Consider the following 19134-nt stretch of genomic DNA (forward strand, 5'->3'; position numbering starts at 1 on the left):
GTATGCGAATTAATAGGGGAAAATGAAAAGCCTATTCTAATTATCACCTCTCTATTCTAATCGTCTCTGGCTGCCTCATTTTAATCACTCCCTATTTTTAAAATCTATCTTTTGATCATCTAAGCAATATTTTTGCCCTCTGATTACTTTCCCTTTCCTCTTCCTCTGCAGGCAGTCTAACAATCTTACCAACTAATTCTCTATTTTTTTTAATACAGATAATATATATAGCTCCCCCTCCCCTTTGCCTCTTTCTCTTTCATCTCCATCACATTGGCTCTTCCATTGTATTTGTTCCATCTAACCCTTATCTTCCATAGCCCAAGGCAAGCCTCATAGTCAAAATGTCACCTTTAATCTACTTTTTTTCATCTTTAGCACTTATTTGCATAGCCATTTGTGTGTGTGTGTGTTTCCTTATACTATTTAGCAGTCACAGCACAACTTGTGATCTTGGTTTAAGCTGCAACACCATCAAATGTGAGCACTGCTAGGTAGCAAGTTTTGTGCTGAATGCCATGCAGACTAAAATCACAGCGATACCATGAAATAATTAGGGCTGAGCTGAAACAGGGTATGTCTTTTTGAAAACTCTTTGGGCATTTTTGGGCTTTGGATGCGGGGAGGTAAGACTCACTTTGAAAGGGTAAAAAGTTGTGCCTTATGTGAGGGCAGTGTGATGCAGGATTCATTGCTCTTATTCAGAAATGGCTTTGCTTGCCTTCAGTGGGACAATATCATAAAATTGGGTCAGCGATGTATATCATTGTTACATCATAGCACATTCTTCAGGCTCTATGACTATGAGAGGAAACAGCATTATAAAAGGGATGTGGGATTGCACTTTTAGCCTCACCCCCTATCATCACATGACTCCTTCTGACATCCCTATGTTCTGTGTAACTTTTGCAGTGGAAAGCAGTGGTGTGAGACAAAAGCACATTTGAGATTCTCATGTGGCATTACTGTTTCCTCTGACTGCACTACAATCTCGCTCCTGATGTTTGAAGTTGCGTGTGCATGACATTAGCCACAAGTCGCATCTATCATGTAATTCCTGAGAAATACTGCTGTTCAGTGTGGTTTCCCTCAAAGCAGCTTCCATCCAAATCAAAAACATAAGCCACAATTTTGTTTTATATAATTTTAATTAAATTTTCTGTTTTAAAATTCAGAATATTCATTTATACAACCTTAAAATATCAATGACTTCCCTTCTTCTCTTTCCATGGTTCATTTTACATAGCATAAATCCCTGCATATGTTATAGAAACTAAACCATTCAGTATTCCATTATTACATCAAAACTTTTTCAAGTATACACAATTTTCCCCCTTATGTTCAATAAACATTTTCCAATCTTCTTTAAACAAATGTTCTTCTTGTTCTCTTATTCTATTCATTAGATCCACAAGCTGCACATATTCCATCAGTTTAAGTTGCCATTCTACTTTGGTTGGGACCTCACTCATTTTCCATTAAAAAACATAAGCTACAGTTAAGCTGAGGCTTGTACATTTCAGAAATTAATTGCACATGCACAGGTGACATGTGTAGATACTGGCTTTATTGGCTAGGAGTTGGGGAGTGGTGCAGGCAACGGAAAAGAAACCAGGGAATGCACAACTTTGCCACTTCTCGGGTGTGTACAGAAGCAAAAAAGATGGGACTTGAAGTGTGGTGGGGAGAAACAATCTTGCGGCATTTTAAGCCACTAATGTGTACATTGCCTGAGTATCTACTTTCCCCCATTTTCACTGTGTTTCAAGCCAATGTGCAAAGCCCTTAAGCTTTCCTTGACAAATGTACTCTTCTATACAACTGCACGGCATCATTATTCACAGGAGGGTGGTTTATTTTTTTTATTTTTTTGGCCTTTAAAAGGACATAACCATGTAAAATTGAGAAGATGGTGTAAAGTACAAATCCCCTTTATTTTTTTCCAGGAAACGTAATAGCCTATTACATGAGATTTATGAAATTATAATCACTCAAAAGAAACTGTTCATCATGATACATCGATGCTTTTACTGCTGCTGAATAAAGACTAATGTTTTAATGCCAATGAAATAATCCATCTATAATTCATTCTTACACTGAATATCTGTAGTTTTTGTCATTACTCTTATTCAAGCATGGATATAATTAAAGATGGGCCAAATTGCTTAAAAATAATTTGAATGCAGATTAACCAGGATGATGCTGACAAGTTCAAGTCTTTTTTTATTTTTAAATTTGACACATTAGGATGTGACACTATAGTGCCTCTTCTTTTTAAATTAGGATCACAGTTAATTTTGATAGAGGCTGGATTGTCCTGACTTATTTTGAAAACAATTTTGGAAACCAGCAGTCTTGGAAACCGGTAACTTGTTTTTGCTGTAATACATTTCCTTTTTAAATAATTTGGTATTCAGAGAATTGCCAAATAGTCCCAGGAAACAGTCTCATTGTCCTTGCTTTTGAAATACCATATTGGCCTGAATATAAGCCTCACCCCCCCCCCAATTATGACTGTGAAAAGTTAAATTACGGTATGAATTATGACTGTGAAAAGTTAAATTACGTTAAGTTACGGTATGCAGCCAGGAGTGCGGAGCCAACAGTGCCAGGAGCGCAGAAAAGTGACACCCGTGCATAATCCCCTGTCCTTTGCCCCAAAGCCAGGAAGGGAGAGAGGGAAGAAGGGGAAAGGCTGCTGAAAACGCAGCATGGGTCTCCCCCCCCCCCCAGTATGTAGCCAGGAGGAGTGGGGAATGGAGAGGCTTATATTATTTTATTTTATCTTTTTTCCCTTCCCCCCACACTCCAATTTTAAAGGTGCGGCTTATATTCGGGTGCAGCTTATATTCAGGCCAATACGGTAAGTGACAACACCTAGGCTGTGACCCATCTACCTGAGTGGTCATTATGTTTTAGACAGGCTTCAGCTGTGGATGGGGTCACTTTGGTGAGAGCACAGCAGCAGGAGGAGACTAGCAGACTAGCCTAGCCCAGGTAACTGCCATTGTTCACACCAAAATGAAGATGCTCTTGCAAAAAGCAGCAGTGGGTCAGTTCATCAACATCAAGGAAATGTTGACTGTGAAGAGGGAGGAAGACAGAACATTATCCCTGTTTCAGCACGTGTAGCGTGTATACATGTGATATTTTAGTAAACAGGAAAGGCCAAGAAAAGGCCAAGATTCTAAAACTTTCTGTCCACAGGGCAGACATGAAGACAGCTGAAAATTATTGAGGTCTACAAGTCATATCATGGTGGCAGGTAGAGGCTTGGCATAATCAGCTGACAATCACTAACGAACAAAGCTTGATCATTACTTAGTCTACCATTTATTCATTATATACGTGCATGGACCCACATTTTCACTTTTGCTCCATCTTCCAACTAGCTTTGGTTTCTTCTCCAAGCAAAATAATTCCATATGCAGAATTAATTAGACTTCATATTCATCAAGTTACTTTCCTCACTTCTTGCTTAAGACTTATTTACTGGAACACATAAAACTGTGTAGAGAAGGTGACCTCCCCTTTTATTGTAGCCCTTTCCTTTGATTTCAGCTTTAATTCCCAATAAGTTTCTAATTGATTCTGAAGAAGTTATATAATGATAGCTGGAGAATGGAGTCAATTCACCAATCCCCAGAAGGCTCTAATTTATTTTGAGGCTCAGAACAGAGATGTCCAGGGTGAGAACAAGTGTCTTTTATTAAGCCACATAACCAACAAATGTCAAACACTAGCACAGGCTATCATAAAGGCATTCCCAAAGCAATAGAAGTTACAATTACCGGCACAGTAAATCAAAGCAAGGAGCAAGCAACAGATAAAGAATAAAGTCCAAAACATAAGCGAAAAGGTGACACTCCAGGAATGAGGAAACGTTTGCAGCCTAAACATTGCATTTTCATTCGGGCAACCTTCTGGGTGTCATATGCGAGGGCTGAGCAGGGCCAGAGGCAAAAATGGATGGAGAAATTAGTGATTCTAAGATAGTCAGTGAAGGGTGTGGCCTGAGAACAATCACAAGGACCAGACAAATAGGCCTAAAGGGCTCCATTTGAGGTTCCCCACCTCTGCCATAGCAAATGGATGCCACTGATCATCCAGCAGCAGTAGCAGCCCTTCAAAATTTAGACAATCCAAAACTATGTCCAAAAACTCTGCAAGACAGTGTCATTACAGTTACAGATAGGTAGCCGTGTTGGTCTGCCATAGTCAAAACAAAAAAAATTCCTTCCAGTAGCACCTTAAAGACCAACTAAGTCAGTTCTTGGTATGAGCTCTCATGTGCATGCACACTTCTTCAGATATCTGAAAAAGTATCTGAAGAAGTGTCATTACAGTTGGGGTGTTGGCTTCTCAAGCTGAGAGAAAATGGTTTTGTATACAAAGGTGGGATTTGAAGCAAGGATTTCCTGACTCATAGTTCATTCACTTAGCCATTACTGTATACTAGTTGCCTCTATATCTTCCAGTAAGTGTTCTGGTGATAGCCATCCCTATAAATACTCTTTGAGCTAGTTAAAATGAGTAACAGTAGCAGAAGATGCTAGATTAGATTTCACCTGATGAATTGCAGGGACCTGCTTCTGAAAGCTGTGGAGATGCATTTCTAACACATCACTGTGGAAACATGACAGATGCAGTTTATTGCATTTATTTTATGTAGATCATGTCTATCCTGCCGTTCTGCAACAAAAGTGTACTCAAGGCAGCTCACAATGACAATCACGGTAGCATTTACCCATCATTTATTACAGCTTCATTCCAAAACTTGTGTGAATATACAAACATAAAAAGTTAGCTAACCTAGAGGTTTCAATATTTATTATATCAAACCAAGAAGACAGGTGTCTGTAACCATTGCCAAGACTCTTTTCGATTCTCTTGAGAGAGGCAATTGCTCTAAATAAGGGATATTGAAATAACAAAACCTAATATCTGAATATTTTGCCTCATGATGTGGGTGGGTGGGTGGGTGAAATTCATTATAAGTTTTCACTTGTCTCTCTACTGTTGCCATAAATTATAAACAAATCAATTATGGTTTTTGACCCATAAATAAAGTTCCTAATCAAGATATGAATTCCTTTCAAGTTAGGGAATAAAGAAAAACTGAACATATGAGCAATAACTGAGAAAAAGCTTTAACAATATGTAAAGCTTATATGTTTCAATTCAGGAAAGGGTAAAAACTGAAAGGTTGTGTTTACAGTGCTGTGTTTCCCAAAGAACACCAAGTGGATTCATATATCATTTACTAAGTGGCAATTTACACAGTATGTATGCAATCAAATGGAAATCTGTTCTTCTGGAACCCCCTGCCAAATTTGGAGAAAAACATTATCACATGCCTGTGCCTGATTTGAAAGCAGGAGCAGCAGGGAAGTATTACAGTCCCATCACCTAGCAAAACCACTGGCTGCACGCACACCATGGTAAGAAATATTGTTTGGTAAATGAATGTCTGTTGCTTTTGAATTATGGTGCTGGAGGAGACTCTTGCGAGTCCCATAGACTGCAAGAAGATCAAACCTTTCCATTCTTAAGGAAATCAGCCCTGAGTGCTCACTAGAAGGACAGATCCTGAAGCTGAGGCTCCAATACTTTGGTCACCTCATGAGAAGAAAAGACCCCCTGGAAAAGATCCTGATGTTGGGAAAGATGGAGGGCACAAGGAGAAGGGGACAACAGAGGATGAGATGGTTGGTGGACAGTGTTCTCAAAGCTACTAACATGAGTTTGACCAAACTGCGGGAGGCAGTGGAAGACAGGAGTGCCTGGTGTGCTCTGGTCCATGGGGTCACGAAGAGTCGGACATGACTAAACAACAACAACAACAAATGGATGGCTGTAGTACCTGATTCATCCATACAGCTTGTGTATTGCAATTTGTAGCCTAGGCTTCCCTGAGAAGTAGAGGTACCAATGAAGGACTTCATTGTGGGATGGGGGACAGGGTCTTACCAGACACAATCCAAGGCAGTTTAATGTCTGACATGCACACCCCACCCAAGTGGTATACCTATTTTGTAAAAGTATGCCAATGAACTAAATGTCTGACTGTTTGCTAACCTTTAATGTCAATGTTTGCCAGCTGAGATGGGTCATGTTCCTTTTTAAATAGATAACTAAAAACCTATGAAATTAATATTACTGACATAACCCATTTATTCTTTTTAATATATTTTAATATTCACCTTTTCACTCAGACAACTCAAGACAGGACCTGTGCCCCTCATTTTATTCTTGCAGCAAACTTGTGAGGTAGGAGAGAGCTACCACATTCATAACATACACCATATAATGCCAATTTAAACACTTCTGGCTTCCCTTCCCCTAAAGAATACTGGGAGCTGTTGCTTGCTGAGGGTGCTGAAACTTTGTATGAGATCCCTATTCCGCTCACAGAGCTACACTTTTCAGAGTGGTTGAAAAATCAGTCCCTCTTTCTAGGGAACTCTGGGAACTGTAGCACTTTGAGTGGGACAGCAGTCTCCTAACAACTCACATCATCTTAACAAACTACAGCTCCCTCTTTTTTGGGAGGGGACTGTTTAATGGTGCTTTAAATGAGTGATGTGAATGTGGCTAGACAGACAGACAAACAGACTCATTCACTCAAGATCACCCAGTGAGCTTTGTGGCAGAGCAGAAATCTGAACTTTGGTTTTGCCAGTCCCAGGCCTTAACTCTAAACATTACACACATTCACTTTAGTACAGTGATGGCCAAACTTGGCCCTCCAGTTGTTTTGGGACTACAACTCCCATCATTCCTAGCTAACAGGACCAGTGGCCAGGGATGATGGGAATTGTAGTCCCAAAACAGCTGTAGTCCCAAAGCCATCACTGCTTTAGTATCAGAGTGGCTTGATGCACAGTAAGTTAGGTTTGCCTCTTAGGGTTAATGTTCTGGCTACATTTTCTTGATAATTCTCATGTTCAACATTTGTTTATAAAGATATGATTTTCTGCAGATTTGAAAATGTGTTAGTGAGGGAGATGATGGGAGTGTAGTTGAGAAATATAAACACCCTGAATGAGTTGACTTTGGAATTAAAGGGAATTGTTGCAGACTCATTTTTATTTCTTTACACCACTGACTCCCACTCTCTTTCTACCAGTGTGTCATATACTGTAATGCTTTAATCAGTCATGCCATCACCCTCTCTCAAAGAGTAAGTCAATACTCAGGCCTGAACCAACTGTGTTTTCCTGCAGTGTTATCCTTAGGTGTGCTGAGAAACTGCAATTAAATCAAATGGCTTGGCTCAAAGTCCCTGTGAAGAAAGGCTAAGAACAAGGGTGGGAATTCCCAGGAATGGAAGCGGATCGTTATATAACTCTAAGAAGTGTGATTTAATCAGAACTAATAACGGCTTCTCAATGGGCCTCTGGCAGTCTTTTGTGATAACTTTTAAGAAGTTGGAACTTTCTGCTTTAAACTTCCACACATGCTGATCGGTACACTTGTTATAATACAGAAGAATCCACCAGGATAGAGGAACTCAGAAATTAGAAGACTATTTTAAACTAAATACACATTGAACAATAGGCATAGTACAAAAAAAAAAATGTTAAGTAGCATAAGTATTGAAGTCTGCTTCAATTTTATTACATAGGTATTGCATTATTTCTCATAGACAAAGGACAGTTTCTTAATTGCCCTAATTATCTTTTTCTAGGCATCAAACCCATAATAGTTTCAATAGCTATATTGTTGGACTATCATGTTAACAGACTACAACTCCCATCACCCCATAACATTTGTCTTGCTGGCTGGGGTTGATGGGAGTTAAACAGGGCCAGGGATATTGTAGTTGTGCGAGACAAAATTTGCTTTCTCATGGGATTTTGTTCTAGTCACCAGAGTATGTACTGAGGTTTGACCAATGGGGTAGTAAGGTAAAGGTAAAGGGACCCCGACCATTAGGTCCAGTCATGGTCGACTCTGGCTTTATTGGCCGAGGGAGCCGGTGTACAGCATCCGGGTCATGTGGCCATCATGACTAAGCCGCTTCTGGCGAACCAGAGCAGCGCATGGAAACGCCATTTACCTTCCCGCCAGAGCAGTACCTATTTATCTACTTGCACTTTGACGTGCTTTCGAACTGCTAGGTTGGCAGGAGCAGGGACCGAGCAACGGGAGCTCACCCCGTCGCAGGGATTTGAACCGTCGACCTTCTGATCGGCAAGTCCTAGGCTCTGTGGTTTAACCCACAGCACCACCCGCATCCCTAATAGTATGGTAACTATTTCATTACTAGACCTTCCTGCATCAGTATGACATAAGAAATCCTAGGTAACATGGAAGGAACTCTGACCACCAGCAGCCCTACTGGAGTGGTTGAATACTTGCATGGGAAGGCTTTCCACTGAAATACAGATAATAGTTTCAGAGAAGAAAGGGACAAGAGCAACATCTACCCATCGTGCTTGTATCCTCCTTTTCTGCTTAAAGTTCATAAAATGTACATAGGTATTGGCACATATTGTCATCACAATAACCCTGTAAGGTGAGCTAAATAGACAAAAAGCCAATAATCCAGTCACCTTCATTAGAAAAAAATCAGCTAAATTAAGAATCTATGTTTATTGTATAAGTTATCCTGAATTTGGAACATAGAAAATTGGCTTATACCGGAGCAATACCTTGATACACTGGAGCTTCCCAGGGAGAGTCTCTCCTGGCTATACCTGGGACAACTGGAGAATAAGGCTGGGATGTTCCCCTGACAAAGATGCTTATAGTACTGAACTATGGCCCTTCCCCTTCAAAGTGATAGTAGCAAATTATGTTGCAACAGTGCAACTGAAGATTATCAGCAATTTCTCAGGAACAAATATAGATAGAGAAGGAAGATAATTTTCTTATTCTGCACTCCTAAAGGCAGGGTGGCAGGGGGCTCATCCAGTGTCCTTCCAGACTCCTGTTTGTGGGTTAGAAGTAAGGGTGGATCAGAGCTTCTGGGGTTATTTTATGGAAGAGAAATCAACTGCACCAACTGGGGCTCTCATGGTTTTCTTCCAGTTGTGTAGGGGTCCTGTGACGCCTGTGGACATTTTGATGTCCTTCTTCTGGCCCTCCCCTAGCATATTTTGTTTTTAGCCCTGCTGACATTGGAGCTTCATCGCAAGGGAAAGGGGCATCTGAGATTAGACCTCCCTCTTTGAAGTCAAAACTCTTTCTCCACCCTCTCTGCCTTCCTATGGGATTTTGCCTTAGGTTGATGGGATTGCAGAGAGTAACTGGATTTTGAAAACAAAGCTAAATTTGGCCAACAATAGGCATCTTCTCCATATCCATATGCAGTCCCTTTGGTATCCCCTCTTAAAGCCCCTGAAATATATTGTAAACTAGAAACATAAAGTTCAGTTCCATGTTTTGTGATATGTATATACACCTTAATACTTCCTAAGAAGTATTATGATCTCTATATTTTTTTAAAATAGACTTTTTAAAGGCTAAAGATATTGGCACCTTTAACGGAAAGATCAAGCAACCGGGGGGGGGGGGGGAGGAACCATGTTAAGAAAAGATTAAAAGTGATCCTAGCAACAGCGAGAATTTAGAAGATTAAATCCTAAATAGAAGCTGATAAGATAAAAGGAGGGGGTGACAAAGAGACATCAAAAACTATGACAGCAAAGATAGAAAGGAAAACAGAGGCAAGGATTAAATGAACAACTAGTGTGAAAGAAGCCTTTTCAGCTGATGTGTGTGGAGCGAGAGAGGATTGGAGGATGGAAGCTAATAACAAAAAAGACGATCAAAGGAAACTATAGTAGGTGTATACAAGACATGAAAGAGAAAATCACCATCTAAATCCTATCAAAACAGAAAACCTCATTTTTCAAACAATCATAGCAAATTATATACATATGCCATCAAATGAGCATAAAATAATTACTCTATAATTTAGAATGCATGCTACTTAACAGCTATGTGCCTTGGGACATGTAGTGTAAATTACAGTTTTCACAACAGAATGTCATTAAAGCTATCAAAAGACTAACTGGTTTATTGTGGCATCAGCTTTTCAATGGCAGCCAACAATTTCATTAGACGCATGAATTGGTCTGAGAGGCTTCTGGGTCACAGGTGTTGAAGTACAATGGAGGATGAATCAAACCAGGTGAGTAGCAGTATGAATATTTATTTCCTAGGAGCAGTTGGCTGAGGAAAATAAACATTTGCAAATATTCTAACGTCTGAGTAAAGAAAGCTCTCAGCTATGGAATCAATCTTCCACAATGGAAATGGAAAGTCAGGTGGGCTTTTGGAAATTCCTCACACAAGCCAAGGACTGGACTGAGAAGTTGAATAGGAAGAGGGAGGGTGGAAAGCTAAGGGTAGAGCTCTACAGTGGGGTTCAGTAACCCAGGGGTCTAGCTCCATTGGCCTAATTATAAGGGTTGTAACTGAGTAGTAGAGCATCTGTTTTGCATGCAGAAGGTCCCAGGTTCAATCCTCAGGATCTCCAAGAAGAGTTTGGGAATCTTCCCTGCCTGACATCCTGGAAAACCGTTGTCAAAGCAGATCAATAGTCTGACTTGGTGAAGGCAACTTCCTGTGTTCCTGTATGTGGCTCTCAGCTAGGGGTGCGAGGATCTGTCATTTGAGTTTCTCTCAGTTTCTCCAGCCCTAAGTTCAAGCCCTCCACATTTCCACCACTGTTTGCAATTTGTTTTTATTTGTGTGGATTTCTCCTTTAAAATCTCTCACCTTTCCATGTAAGTTTGTCTAATGTAAACATATTTTCAAAGTATTTTTCCTAACCTATGCATTTTCATGCACATTTTTTTTTTTTTTATAAAATTTTTTATTCATTTTAAACAGTATAGAAAACAAAATAGACAACAAAATAGAAAAAGAAAAAGAAAAACATACAGACAAACATACATGACTTCCCCAAACCTTCCCATCACTGCACCCTTATTTTTTAAATTAGCTTTAAGCAATCCTTCTTTCAATTTTAAAAGAACAACTTTCTTTAAATTTTCTTAAGTTTAGATTTTAACAGCTATAAATTCTCTAATTTCATAGCCCTTGACATCTTCTCATTCCAAAATTTTACAAAAATTCTTAAGATACACTTTAAATTTTTTCCAGTCCTCTTCCACCGTCTCTCTCCTCTGGTCGCGGATTCTGCCGGTCATCTCTGCTAGTCCCATATATTCAATCACCTTGATCTGCCATTCTTCCAGAGTAGGTAGCTCTTGAGTCTTCCAATACTTTGCTAGAAGAATTCTTGCTGCCGTGGTTGCGTACATGAAAAAAGTTCTATCTTTCTTTGGAATCGTTTGATCGACCATGCCCAGGAGAAAGGCCTCCGGCTTCTTTGCAAATGTCCACTTTAGGACCTTCTTAATTTCATTATAGATCATTTCCCAGTAGGCCTTAATTCTTGGGCAGGTCCACCAAAGATGATAAAAGGTTCCTTCACATTCATTACACTTCCAGCACTTGTTATTGGGCAGATGATATATCTTTGCAAGCTTGACTGGGGTCATGTACCACCTATAGATCATTTTCATTATGTTCTCTTTTAAGGCACTACATGCCGTAAATTTGATGCCTGTGGTCCATAACTGTTCCCAGTCTGCAAACATAATATCATGTCCGATATCCTGTGCCCACTTAATCATTGCTGACTTTACTGTTTCATCTTGAGTGTTCCATTTCAGCAACAAATTATACATTTTAGACAAATTCTTAGTATTGGATTCCAATAGCTCTGTTTCTAACTTTGACCTCTCCTTCTGAAATCCTAGTCTCCTGTCTTGCTTAAATGTCTCATTAATCTGATGATAATGTAACCAGTCTCGAACTTTAGATTTTAATTTCTCAAAGCTCTGTAATTTAGGCTTTTCACCATCGTATTCTATAATTTCATAATATTTTGGCCAATCTGATTCCATATTAAGTTTTTTTACCGCCTTGGCTTCCATGGGTGACAACCACCTGGGGGTTTTATTTTCCAACAAATCCTTATAACGAATCCATACATTATATAATGCTTTTCTGACAATGTGGTTTTTAAAGCCTCTATGAACCTTTACCTTGTCATACCACAAGTATGCATGCCAGCCGAAGTTATTATCATATCCCTCCAAATCCAAGACATCTGTATTCTCAAGAAGTAGCCATTGTTTCAGCCAGCAAAATGCTGCTGCCTCATAGTAAAGTCTTAAGTCCGGCAGAGCAAAGCCCCCTCTATCCTTTGAGTCAGTTAAAATCTTAAATTTTATTCTGGGTTTTTTGCCCTGCCAGACAAATTTAGATATATCTTTCTGCCACTTCTTGAAACAGTCCATCTTGTCCAAAATTTGTAGTGTCTGGAACAGAAACAACACTCTCGGCAATACGTTCATCTTAATAACAGCAATTCGGCCTAACAAGGAGAGTCTTAGTCTAGACCAAATGTCAAGATCTTTCTTCACTTCCAACCAACATTTCTCATAATTGTCCTTAAACAGATTCATATTCTTAGATGTTAAATTCACCCCCAGATATTTCACTTTTTTTGTTATTTCCAAACCCGTTTCCCTTTGGAAGCTATCTTTTTCCTCCATTGTTAAATTTTTTCCCAACACCTTTGTCTTCTGTTTGTTTAATTTAAAACCTGCCACTTGACCAAATTTTTCAATAAGTTCCAATACCCTTTTTGTACTGGCTTCTGGTTTTTGCAAAGTCAAAACTAAGTCATCTGCAAATGCTCTTAACTTATAATGTTTAGCTCCGAGCTGTATCCCTTCCACCAGCTGGTCTCTTCTAATCATGTTTAACAGTACCTCCAGGACCGATATAAACAATAGGGGGGATATTGGGCATCCCTGTCGTGTCCCTTTTTCTATCGGGATCTCATCCATCACCATACCATTCACAATTAATTTAGCCTTTTGCTCAGAGTATATTGCACCTATACCATTTTCAAATTTTTGGCCTACCCCCATCCCTTGCAGATTCTTCTTCATAAAACTCCAACTAACGTTGTCAAAGGCTTTCTCCGCGTCCACAAAGATCAAAACTGCTTTTCTGTTTATGTTCGTCTCTAAAAGCTCCAAAATGTCTATAATGTTCCTCACATTGTCTGACATATATCTCCCTGGGAGAAAGCCTGTTTGGTCTTTATGAATCTCATCCAATAACACTTTTTTCAATCTTTTTGCTAAAATGTCTGCAAAGATTTTATAATCCACATTTAATAGTGAGATAGGGCGGTAGTTCTTAACTTGGTGCTTCTCAGTTTCTGTTTTTGGTATGAGTGAGATAAATGCTTGCTTCCACGATTCAGGAGCCTTTTTCCCCTCCATGATTTGATTACACACTTCTTTCAACGGTTGTATTAGCCATTCCTTAAGTGCTTTGTAGTACCTCGCGGTCAATCCATCTGGTCCTGGTGATTTCCCCAATTGCATACCCTGAATGGCACCCTCTATTTCTTGGTCTGTAATTTTCTCATTCAAAATCCTTTTATTATTTTCACTAATCTTTGAAAGTCCATATTTTTTAATAAAATCTTCTATCTCTTGTTCATTCTTTGGCCCTTGTGCATATAATTTCTTAAAAAAACTTTGAAAACAATTACTGATCTCATTTGGTTTACTGATGAGTTTCCCCTCTACCTCGAGGGATGTTACCGTGTTCAGCTTTTGCCTCTTTTTCAATTGCCATGACAGCAGTTTCCCACATTTATCTGCTGACTCAAAAGTCTTTTGCCTCATTTGTTTTATTTTCCATTCTATTTCTTGATTTATCAGTTCCATATACTGGGTTTGTTGGTACTTTATTTCTCTTAAAATCTCTTGAGACTTGGGTTTAGATCTCAATTTCTTTTCTCCTTCTTTCATCTGTTCCCAAATTTTTTCTTTTCTCTCATTCTGTTTTTTCCTTTTTATAGAATTTTGTTGGATTAGGAAACCACGCATCACGGCCTTACTAGCATCCCACACTATTCTTCTTTCCACATCTGATCTTAAATTCACCTCGAAGTAGTCTTTCAATGTCTTTTGGGCCTTTTTGTAAATAGCATCATCTCCAAATAGGGTGTCATTCATTCTCCATCTGAAGTTTCCAGCTGTTGTCAGTTTCATGTCCATCCTTATTGCGTTATGATCGGAGCAGGTTTTTGGGCAGATTTCTGTCTTTTTAACCCTTGGTGCCAGATTGCTAGAGATCCAAATTTGGTCAATCCTGGTCCAGGTCATCTTTGCTTCAGAGAAGAAGGTCCCCTCTCTTTCCAGGGGATTCCTTGTTCTCCAAATATCAATCAAGTCCATGGTATCAGTCAGCTCGAAAAAGGTCTTTGGTAATCTCCCATCTTTAGAAATTATTTGTCTTTGCGCTTTGTCCATGTTTGTGGAGACGACTCCGTTCATATCGCCCATCATTATGATTTTAAAGTCCATATAGTCCATTAAAGTCTCATGCAACTTCTTAAAGAACTCTGCCTTCCCCTCGTTAGGTGCATAAACTCCTACAATCAAGATCTTTTCTCCATGTATTTGAATTTCCACTGCCAGATATCTTCCTTGTTCATCCTTAAAGATCATTTTTGGTTCTAATCTTTCTTTAACATACATCACTACCCCTCTTTTCTTAACTTTGTCTGACGAAATGAATTCCAATCCTAATCTCTTGTTTATCAGTAATTTTCTATGTATCCTGGCAATGTGGGTTTCTTGCAGACATATTACATCTAGATGTTCTTTCTTTAATATGTGAAATACTTGACCTCTTTTTCGGGGGTGGTTCAGACCATTACAATTCCAACTCAGAAGTTGCAGAGACATTTTGTTACTGGGCTTCTTTTCCACCGACTGCTCCAAGTGCTTGCTCCTCGTCTGTCGGTGCTGGGGTCAGGCCAAATGATAAGTTTGTTATATCCAATACCTCCCTCTCAGTCACGGTTCCTTTTTGGAAATCCTCAGCGTTTCTTTCGAGGAATTGATCTTTCTCATGGATTGTTTTGATTTTAATTTTCTTCCCTTTGAAGTTAAAGGACAACCCCTGTGGGAACTCCCACCTGAATCGGATGTTATTTGCTTTCAGTAGGTCCACTAGGTCTTTAAATTGGGCCCTAACTTCCAAAAAGTGTTTAGGGATATCTTTGAAGATCTGTATTTGGGAATTTTTGATGATCAAAGCCTTCTGGAAGTGAAGGTTCAATAATTTATCCCTTTCTTCTTTGGATCTCAACGTGATTAAACAGTCCCTTGGTTTCTTGCCTTGTTTCCTGCCAATCCGGAAGGCTGTGGTTATTGCAAATTCATCTTCCTCTCCTTCCAACTCATCCGTCCAGAATTCTTGGAATTTGTCTGTGAGAAATTCCCCAAGGTTGTCCTCTTCCTCCTCTGGTACCAATCTTAATTTCAGATTCTTGCTTTTTCTCTCCAATTCCAAAAGTGCCAAAGTAGCATCGTGTTCATGTACTTTCTTTGCAATAGGTGCAAATTTTCCCCTGGTTTCCTCGGCAGTGCTCCTAGCGGTCTCAGCTATTCTCCTTGTCTCAGTACTTTCCTGAATTAAACGGTTAATAGAGTCAGTATTTGAAGATATTGCCGTTGTGTTCAGGTCAAGTCTTGTTGTCAGCTCCGTCAGTTTCTTAGAGTTCTCTGTTGATTGCTTGGTAAGTGCTTCTAAGGATTGATTTATTCTGAGCAGAGCCTGTGTCATAGAATCCATTGATGCCGATGTGCCTTTTTCCTGTGCAGCTGTAGCTCCTGTTAAAGAGCCTCTTTTTTGAGCTTGCTTTTGAGCTTGTTTTGTTTTGCTTCTTGTTGATATCTCTTCCAGTGGAGTGCTCATCTCAAGGTCATTCACACAGGAAAGTTGTAAATGGAAAGTCCCACTTTCCTGCCTTGATTTTCTGTTTTAGTCCTCTAGAGGGAGAAGTTGTATCCAAATAACTGTAACAAAGAGACAGGGGAGCCAAAAGCCATGCAAAGTCCCAAAAGAAAAAGTTTATCCAACAGTCTTACTTTGTTACTACTGAAAAGTTACAAATTTTGCCCTCTAAAGTCCCTATACTTTTGTTTCAAAAGAGATCTTACTTTGTAGCGCCGCTTTCTTTTGACAGTTCTCTCCAGGCGCTCACCTCTCAGGCAGCCCGGCCAGGGGTATCGACAGCGGAGAGTTTTCCTTTCTAAACTCTCTTCAGTTAGCAGGTTAAATTCAGTCAATCTTCTTCCCCCCCTCTCCCGCTCAAAAAAAAGGGGGGGAGATCACCTCAGATGTCAGGCTTAACAGTTTTCAAAATAAGGGTTCCTTTTAAATATAGCTAGTTCCTTTCATTGCTACTTAAGTCGTGCAGTTCCGGGAGGCTGACTTCCTTACTTTTTCGCCTTCCCGTTTTCAGCCAAATCTTCTTAATTTACTGAGTCCATTAACTTTATATTTGCCGTTCTTACTCACGGGTTGTTGTTGCCAATTAGTCGTTTCAGGAAGGAATCGGCGCTCTCCGTTAATGGCGACGCGGCTTCGCTCCGCAAGCTGGGTTACGATCCTCAGCACCGCGCTCACACCCGGTGCCGTTCCGGAGCCTTTAAAAAGGCTCTTTCACGATACCGGGGGGTGCAAAGGTGCCCACCGAATCTCCTTGTCCACAGGCTTCAGCGCCTGTGATTTTAGGGGTCCCCCGCTCGCCGTAGCGGGACAGACCCGAACTTACGGAGCAGTCCTGCTTCAGAGCTTGAAGCAAGGACCGCCATTAACGCTGGCGCCGACCGGAAGTCTCCATTTTCATGCACATTTTACCCCAGTGTGTTTGTGTGTTTAGAGAGAGGGTGATAAAGAGATAGAAGGATTTCTTTGAATGCAATGTGGAGCAGAAGGAGGTGAAACAGACAGAAGAGGAGAGTTGCCAAAACAAAATGGATTAATTCAAAATATGTAAATATGAGATCCTTCAGTTTAATTCACAAATCATACTAAAGGTGATATCCTGAACTAAATGACACACATTTGGGTTAGGAATAAGGCAGGGGTCACCAACAAGGCACCTCAGGTGCCACTGTGCCCACCAGGAACCGCCATGGAGTTTCTGAAAGGTCTTGGTGTATATCCCCTCAAAAATCGACAATGCAGGAGGAGCTGTTTGCTCTTCCTGCCTAGTTCCTGTCTGCACTGCTTCAGCCTGTTCTGAATGGAACATGCTCCTTAAACATCTGCACATTTCACTAGATGCTTGGATTGGACACCAGCCCTTCCATCTAGTCTGAACAGAGGAGAAGAGCAACGTGCTTCTCTTTGTGAGCAGGTGCCTTTTCCCCAATGCATGTGGAGAATATGAGAGCATACCACACCATTTCCCCCTGTCTATTATGCTGTGCTTTTGAATGTGGCTGCTATTTTGTGCTGTGCATTTATTTATGTATTGTTATTAAATTAAATTTATATCCTGCCCTTGCCAGAGGAGCAAAAGTCCAAACAACAAAACAATTCATATAGCTGAAAACATTCTAAGCCACATAACTCATGACAGCCATTTTGTGGCTGGTCCTTTTCTCAAAATTCTGAACTGGTTCACTGAGCCCAGAAGTTTGACAACCCCTGGGATAAGGGTTTCCGAAGACCATTATATCCAGGCACGTTTAATACCAAACTTTTTAGATGAATCATTTCCTGGGATGTTGAAGGAGCCACATCTGAGTTGACGAAAGCACGAGATGAGAAGAAAGTGCCAATGAAACAGGAAGGGCATAGCATTGAGTAGGATATTAAGAATGATTTCTTAATTTGAGTTCAAGAAGGGAGATGACAGAAAGCTGAGATCCAGTCAGTCAGTAGTCACAAGACTGATGAATCCCAATAAGCAGTGTTCCAGACAGAATAAATGAGAAGCGCCATTACTTACTTAGCAGATGTAAATAAGCCCTGCTTCTTAAACAGATTAGATTTCAGTGACAAGAATGCACATTTGCACTTACTCAAGAACAAACATGATTTATGCTTCATTACGCGTTCGAACAGGGATTTATATTAGCACTCCCAACAATGTTTTTACACATTACACCATCAATTACAAACATTCATTCTCACTTTCTCGTCGTCGTGCTAAATGACATTAAAAATACTTCTCTGAAAATCAGTGTACAGTATGTGTGCATAAGCTCAGGCACCAAACATGGGTTTTTCCATTCCTTGTATCATTTCTATTGTTCCATTTCTATTGCAATACCAAGCAACTGTCTACAAGTACTGAAAGCATAAAATTGATTGCTTGGTTTTATCTGAGAGCTGATGAACACTATAATTTTGCTTTCTAAAGCTGGCTGCAGTGGTTCCATGTTTCTGATGAACAGGCTGACCTGCCTGACATGTAGGAAATACCTCTGTTTTATCACTATTCAACCCACATTGAGAAGGTCTGTAGTAACAAACACATTTCTGTTTGCTGCAAGCGATTCTGATGGCCGTTTTGCCATGAGCAAGGAGCTTCCAAAATGCAGTCAACAAGATCGCTACATTGAGCAGAATATATTGGTCTGAATTCTTAATTCAGATGCAAACCCTAACAATTTAGGGTGCAGTTCAGATCTCATTTGCACCAGACTGGAACGGTGGTTTGAGAGGCTGGAGGCCTCCTTCTGCCCAGCTCTTCTGGCCTTTGCCAGCCTCTTCGTGGGAAGTAATGTCAACATCACTCTGCCAGTATGGAGCTTCCACTTCCACCAACCTAATGTGTGGGCAGGAGGAAGCAACACCAGCAGGATCGCCACTAGCAGCAAATAGTGGAAAGGCCCAAAATGAGTTTTTTTCCCCCAGGAGCAGAGACAGCGAGAGGCTGTGCAGTCTGGAATCCATTGGATCCCAAAGCCACCCTGCTGCCGCCACACAATAATACTGAGGTACAGTGATTTGCCTGTCCTGGCTGCTGCCTTAAGCCCCATCAGACAGTGGCTGAAGCTTGGATTGAGCCTACAGGCTGCAATTTTATACCCAGTTACCTGAGGGTAAGCTCAGAGGGACTTAATTCTCAGTAGAGATGTACGGGATTGCACTGTCAGGTGTGTCAAATGGCACAATCTAGAAATGCATTGCACATGTGAATAAGGGTAAAAGTAACTAATAATAATAATAATCTCTGAAAACAGATGGTCAGAGCTGTGTTTTCGACAGCCACTT

The sequence above is a fragment of the Podarcis melisellensis genome, assembly GCF_964234715.1.
Source record: "Podarcis melisellensis genome assembly, chromosome: 3".
Classification (NCBI taxonomy): Eukaryota; Metazoa; Chordata; class Lepidosauria; order Squamata; family Lacertidae; genus Podarcis; species Podarcis melisellensis.